We start from the raw sequence: 7,323 nt of genomic DNA on the forward strand, positions 1-7,323 counted from the left end.
GCATTTGTATTCATAAGGGATATTGGCCTGTGAGCTCCTCAGCCAGAAGCCGGGCTCACAATGCAGAGGCGGGGGGGGGACCCTCTACCCCCTCCGCAGCAATGCTAAGGATGTCCAACTGACGGTGTAGGCCCGCTCCCTGAGGGGACATCCCTCAAGGGCTCCTAAACTGTGAGAGGGTGCAGGCCGGCATAGAGGGATTCCCCCCACACACACATGATTTTTGTGCACCGGGCCTCTAGTCTTTAATATAATAGGATGTAGTCACAGATAGTATTATAGGTGCGGTAAGATCTATATGTGTATGTTCACTTCTAGAACAGGGGTCCTCAAACTTTTTAAATAAGGGGCCAGTTCACTGTCCCTCAGACCGTTGGAGGGCCAGACTATATAATAAAAGCCTAATATGCTAATTGTCCGTTCATCTGGTGGTCCGTTAAACCAATCAAAGCATAATATGCTAATGATATGCTAAGTCCGCTCAACCGCTCACTATGACATGCACTGACCACCAGGGGGCAGATGTTCTGACCAGTAGGTTAGCTTGCTGCTGGGGTCTGGCTGATCGGGACTGAGCGAGACAGATCGGACACACCCTGGAGCCCTCCCACAGTCCCGCCCTGGCTGGCCAACCTCCTGCGTCCCTCCCCAGCCCCGATCATGCACTGGTGGGGTCCCTCAGCCTGGCCTGCACCCTCTCACAATCCGGACTGAGGGATCCACGCCCCCCCCCCGAGTGCCCAAATTTCATGCACTGGGCCTCTAGTATAAAATATTTCTGTATATAGTTACACGCAAGAAGCAACTATGCATCTTATATTGGTTATATGTCCTATATTTCATTCTAGAAAGCAAATCATACTGTTTAGCATAGAACCATTTGCATTGAGATATACTTTAGGTCAAAAAATAAAAGTTTTACTTTTAATGCTCTGTGAAACTACCACTTCTATGAGGAATATTCCTTCTACAATTGGCAAAATAAAATGCCAAGAAAGAGTTCAAAGTACTTGGCTTCTAAACTAGAAGATATTTTTTTTTTATCTCTGCTACATTTATGGCACATAAGCAAAATAGGTCTCAATACAAGCGTATTGCTTTGTGGTAAATTTAATTTGAATAAAAACAGATTTATTGAGTGGCTATTATAGTCTAAACACTATGCTAGGCCTGGAGATAAAAAAAAAAAATAAACAAAGATTTGGTCTTTACCTAAAGGGGGCTCACTATTCGCAAGACTTAAAAAACAATAAATAGATCCAGTATACTCTTTTTAATTAATCACAAAAAACTAAAGTAATTGTGAAAAGCATCGATGTAGAGTGAAACATAATACTATGGAGTATGTAAGCATGCCAATGAAAACACCTTTAATACATATAATAATGGATAATGGCTATTTAAATACCTACTATTGAATGGACAGATAATACATTTTTAAACTATGGAATATATAAATCCAGCAAGGGTCACATAGACATTATTACCATTGCTTTTGAAAAATAATAATAATAACTGGGGTGCCAGTATCTCTACTTTTCTTTCTTTTTTCCCCTTCTTTGTTTCTCTGTTGACCTTCTAATGTCCAGCATGTGTGCTCAAAAGAGCAGAAGGTATTGGCCAATACAGATCTCCATGAAAACATGAAAGAAACAGTAGGGGGAAAAAAGTCTCATTTCTTGATATTCAAGCAGGCAAACACGAGACTATATTGCTCTGTAGAAGAAAGATGCTTATATGTCTTACAGTTTTGATATCACATTCCTACTTTCAACTTAATATAAATATTTTCTTAGTATAGCTAAAATTCCTCAATGAAAAAAATACTAAAGAGGCTTAGTATTTCTTATAGTAAGTAGTTTCAATATTCACCTTCTTTATAATTTTCCTAAAATGTCATAGCTGCATAGATTTCTCATTAAAAGAGAAGAAATAATTTGTTTAACTTCATAAACATTTTTAAAAAATTTTAAAATGGGAAAGTTATACTACCATCTTGTGGTTAAAAGTTCATTTACATGAGCAAGGACTTCTGGTATTTCCTATTAACTAACTCCACAAAATCTAAAATTAAAAATTAAAAAAATCATGTTTGAAATTTATGTTCAAGAAAAATATATTTTCATATATCTCACTTTCTTATGTTAAAGTCCAGTGGATTAAAACAAGTAATGGCATTATGAGTGACTACTTCAGAGAGATAAATTAAAAGAAATGTACACTTAGCACTCTAGGTCCTGTTCACAGCTTATAATTTACTATGAGAGTAATATACAGTCTAACACTGAAACTTTAGAGAAACAAAATGATGCACTCTAGAAGTTTCATTTTTACAAGGTAGTCTCCAGGACCTACAAGCAAGCAATATGACATTTATGCTAAGCTTACTAACAATTTTTGTTTTATTCCAGAACTCCACTTTAATTAAGAAAGCAAGACCACCACAGAGAAAATAAATATTATAGCAACATAGTTTCTTCCATATCTCTTAGATACATAAACCTATTTTTTCATAAACTAAGAATAATGATTAAATTTAAAAATTAATTCAAAAGTACAGTCCTCTATAATTTTTAGATGTATAATTCTCTACAATCTATGCAAGGCACCTGTTCCAAATGTTTTACAACAGTGGTATCTAATTAGAAATTAACACACTTCTACAGAAAGTCTGCCGAAAGCCTTTCCTTTTTAGCATATTGCCAAAATTATAGAGAGACAGCGCCATCTAAAGGTATGCACAAGTACTGAATGGAGTTTTTAGTTTGTTCACTGATAAAGGAGCCAAGCAGATGTATTGCCCTAGAACAGCGGTACTCCACCTGTGGATCACAGCCCCTTTGGGGGTCGAATGACCCTTTCACAGGGGTCGCCTAAGACCATCGGAAAACTCGTATATAATTACATACTGTTTTTGTGATTAATCACTATGCTTTAATTATGTTCAATTTGTAACAATGAAAACACATCCTGCATATCAGATGTTTACATTATGATTTATAACAGTAGCAAAATTACAGTTATGAAGTAGCAACGAAAATAATTTTATGGTTGGGGGTCACCACATGAGGAACTGTATTAAAGGGTCGAGGCATTAGGAAGGTTGAGAACCACTGCCCTAGAAGGACGCGCATCTTTGGAGAAGTACTTGTAATTTAATTTATCTCAAAGTGTTTTAATCTATCTCTATAATGATTCTCCAAAATAACTATAAAAACAACAACAACAATAAAAACTAATGTTTCCCATAATTGTATTACTCTGATTTTGGTACACTTGATGACCCATAAATATTGGTAACTTTTCCAAAGAAACAGCATTATGGCATGTCTCATCTCTCTTTCTCAATATCTCCCCTCTCCTCTCTTCCCTTCCCTTCTTCTTCTTCTTCTTCTTCTCTCTCTCTCTCTCTCTCTCTCTCTCTCTCTCTCTCTCTCTCTCTCTTTCTCTGTAAAACTTTTAGCCATAATTCTATTTTAGGTGTCATTCAATTTTATTGAAACATACATTTTATTATTCTTTCTCCAATGTTATATCTTTCTCCTACAATAGTCCATTCTAGTTTTTCTGGACAGTCAACTAAACTCACCCTTGCTACCAGATTCATGCAAACAAAAAGGCTCAAGATACCTATACCTATTTTATGCAACCTAACTTCCCTCATTTGTCACAAACAGGTTTGTTTGTTCAATCTGTTTTGGGGCTGTTCTCACTCTAGTAAGTCATTCTGGTGTCTAGTTACATACGGGTTCAATTACCAATCACCTGAGGATTAAGACTCAGTTCATTCCTAATCAATTGCCTGTAGGGGCTGGAAGTAAAGGGGTCACCCATTGATGCGGATAGACCCCCTACTGATTAATATGGAGGATTTCATACTTGTGCTATGGCTGATATTTAAAGATCAAGCTAAAACAAGAAATGGCCTGTTCTACCAAGGGCAAACCCTGTCTGTTCATCAATATTCAAGTTCCAGAGCAGCTACAATATTTAACCCAACCAAAAGGACAGGAGGCCTTATGAAGGTAATACTCTGTATGCGGCTGCCAACCTGATTTCTCCTTCTGCACACTATGGGGTAGTGGGTAGGAGTATAAGTTTTGAAAGCAAAGAGAACATAGTTTGAGTCCATGCTCTGTCACTGGCCTCAAGCATGTTATTTAATATCTCTGAGCTTCACTTCCCTCATCTTCAAGAAATTATAAATTAATATAAATGATTTAAGCAAAGGAAGGTGCTTTGCACTCAGTAATTATTCAATAAAAGTTAGTACTTAAAATTTATCTTGCAGTTTCCCACTTGTCTTATTAAAATTATTGGCTAGATAATTAGGTAGGATCCACCTAACCCAAACAAACACCCGGAGAAATTCATTTGTGACTTCTTAAGACAGCAAAAAGAATGAATGGAAAGACTGAACTCAAAATAAGGATGGGTGCAACTACATAAAAAGAGAAAATGGTACTTGAGGGTCTAATATCAGTTTCAAAATTTAGCTCTGAAACAATTTTGAAAATCATTAGACTCCACGTGACTCTTGATTCCATGTTCTTTTTTTCTGTTAGAAATTGTCTGCGGGGCACAAAGGAGTTGGATATATAGATCCAACAGTATCTGCAAATGGATAATGCTGAAGCCAGGAAGCAGATGGGCTTGTTCAGGGAGATAACAGAGGGCGTAGGGCAGAGAACTTTAGAACCCTGAAGAATGTAATTTTTTTTTCAATTACAGTTTATGTACAATATTAGATTATTTCAGGTGTAGAACCCATTGATTAGACATTTATATAACTTAGGAAGTCTTTACCTCGATAAAACTAATACCCATCTGATACCATATATAGTTATTACAATATTATTGACTAAATTCCCTATGCTGTACTTTGCATCCCCATGACTATTCTATAACTGCCAATTTGTACTTAATCTCCTCACCTTTTTCACCCATCCTCCCAAACACTTTACCATCTGACAACTGTCAAAATGTTCTCTGTATTTATGAGTCTGTTTCTGTTTTGCTTGTTCATTTACTTTGTTTTTTACATAGATTCCAAATATGAGTGAAATCATATAGCATTTGTCTTTCTCTGTCTGACTTATTTTATTCAGCACAATATCCTCTAAGTCCATCCATGTTGTTGCAGATGGCAAGATTTCATTCTTTTTTATGGCTGAATCATATTCTGTTGTATTTATGCACCACTTCTTTTTTTTTTAATCCTCATCAGAGGATATTTTTTTCCACTGACTTTTATAGAGAGAGTGGAAGGGAGGGAGGAAGGAGAGAGAGAGAGACATCAACATAAGAGAAACACATAGATTGGTTGCCTCCCACTCAAGCCCTGACCGGAGCTGAGGATGGAACCTGCAACCAAGGTACATGCCCTTGATTGAGAATCGAACCTGTGACCCTTAGGTCCAACGGCCAACACTCTAACCATTGAGCAAAACCAACCGGGGCCACTTCTTTTTTATTAATTTCTTGATGAACACTCAAGTTGCTTCCAAATCTTAGCTATCTATAATAATAAAAGCGTAATATACTAGACTGGATGTCCTTCTGGACGTCTTTCCGGATGACCTTCCAGACGAAGCTGGGACTGCAAGGGAAGCCTGGGTCCCAGGTGCCAGATGGAAACCGGTGCTGGCAGCCAGGGGAAGGAAGGCCTACTTTTGCATGAATTTCGTGCATCAGGCCTCTAGTTGTAAATAATGTTGCAATGAACATATGGGTTCATATGTCTTTTTGATTTAGCATTTTGGGTTTCTTTGGATAAATACCTAGAAGTTGAATTGCTGGGTCCTTCTTTGTCTTTGTTATAGCCTTTGTCTGGTATAAGTATTGCTACCCAGCATTTTCTTTGTTTCCATTTTCATGAAATATCTTTTTAGATTTTTTTTTTACTATCAGTCTGTGTGTCCTTGGACCTAAAATGAATCTCTTACAGAGAGCATAAGTAAGACAGCAAGTTGAGGGGGCGGGGTCTCAGGGAATCATCAGGGTGGGGCTAACAGTGTTAGGCTGATGGAGACTCAGATATGGCCAGGCCTGTGCCTGCAGAGGGAGGGCTCAGCAAAGAAACAATGACCTCAGCCAGCACGTCTGTCTGGAAGAAAGCTGTCTCTCCAGCCCTCACCCAAAGCGAGACACTTCAGTTCCTCCTATGTCTCTGGGGACTTTGAGCTTCTGCTCCAGTGCTGGAGCTCAGAGCCAGTGAGTTTAAATAAGTCCTTGTGTGGGCCCTTTAAGAGGAAGGCCTGGGAGTTCAGCAGCCCTCAGTCTCACTCAGCCACCATCTCAGCCTCCTTGGTTTTCACAGCCACAGGTTATGGGGACTTCTCTTCCTGACACTGGAACCCTGGGCTGGGGGGCTCGCTGGGAGATGAGATCCCTGGCTCCTCAGGGGGCACCTGCACAGCCAAGATAATGCTCCCAGTTTTTATCTGCCACACGCGGGTGTGGGGCCAGCCCATTCATCTTCACCCCTCCTACCAGTCCCAATGTGGCTTTTTCTTTATATCCTTAGTTGAAGGGTTCTGATCAGCTAGACTTCAGGCAGTTCTGAATGATGGTTGTTCTGTAGTTTAGTTGTAATTCTGATGTGGTCATGGGAGGAGGTAAGCACCGTGTTCACCTACTTCATCTTGAACATCAATTTTTGAGGAAAGGGAAAGAAGAGAGACAATTAAAAAGTGATGAGATATGAAGAAGGGGGTAAAAGAAAACAGCAGAGACAATTTTACAAAGAAAAACTGGTCAGAGATGTGAAACTCCACAAATATTAAGTAAAATTAGGAATGAAGCCCAGTAGTTAATAGTTTCAGCAGAAAGGGAAAGTCAGATATGCCAATTGCATTGGGTTGAAAACTGAGTGAGAAACTTTTCACAAAGTTTTACATTGGAAGGAAAAGAAACACAGGACCATAGCTTGAGATATGTGATGTGAATATGAGAAACACAATATGAAAAGAAAAATACAACTGAGTTGTGTCCCCCAAAAAGATGTTCAAGTTCTAACCTCTGTTATCTGTGAATGTGACCTTATCTGGAAATAGGATCTTTGCAGAAGTAATCAGGTTAAGATGAGCTAATCGTGGATTAGAATGGGCCCTGATCCGACGAGTGGTGTCCCCTCATAAGAAGAAGGTAATTTGGACACAGAGACAGACACAAATAGGGAGAGAAGGCCATGTGACAGCAGCCAAAGAACAAGAGGATTGTTGGCAACTGCTGAAAGCTAGCAGAGAGGCATGGAACACATTCAGTGCCTCCAGAAGGAACCAGCCCTGCCCGTACTTTGCTTTCAGACCTGTAGTCTCCAGA

General features: G+C 38.9%; 1 long non-coding RNA gene across 5 annotated transcripts in view; it reads right to left on the minus strand.

The window, feature by feature from the left end:
* LOC107184593 overlaps positions 1-6,530 on the minus strand; it is a 32,355-nt gene extending 25,825 nt beyond the window's left edge. For all 5 annotated transcript variants that reach the window (XR_001515488.1, XR_001515486.1, XR_001515485.1 and 2 more), the window contains exons 1-2: positions 6,493-6,530; positions 1,993-2,064 (exon numbers count right to left, since the gene is read on the minus strand). This is a non-coding gene — a long non-coding RNA (uncharacterized LOC107184593). The remainder of the gene's footprint in view (positions 1-1,992; positions 2,065-6,492) is intronic.
* Positions 6,531-7,323: the final 793 nt, after the last annotated feature.

The sequence above is a fragment of the Myotis davidii genome, unplaced genomic scaffold, assembly GCF_000327345.1.
Source record: "Myotis davidii unplaced genomic scaffold, ASM32734v1 scaffold304, whole genome shotgun sequence".
Classification (NCBI taxonomy): Eukaryota; Metazoa; Chordata; class Mammalia; order Chiroptera; family Vespertilionidae; genus Myotis; species Myotis davidii.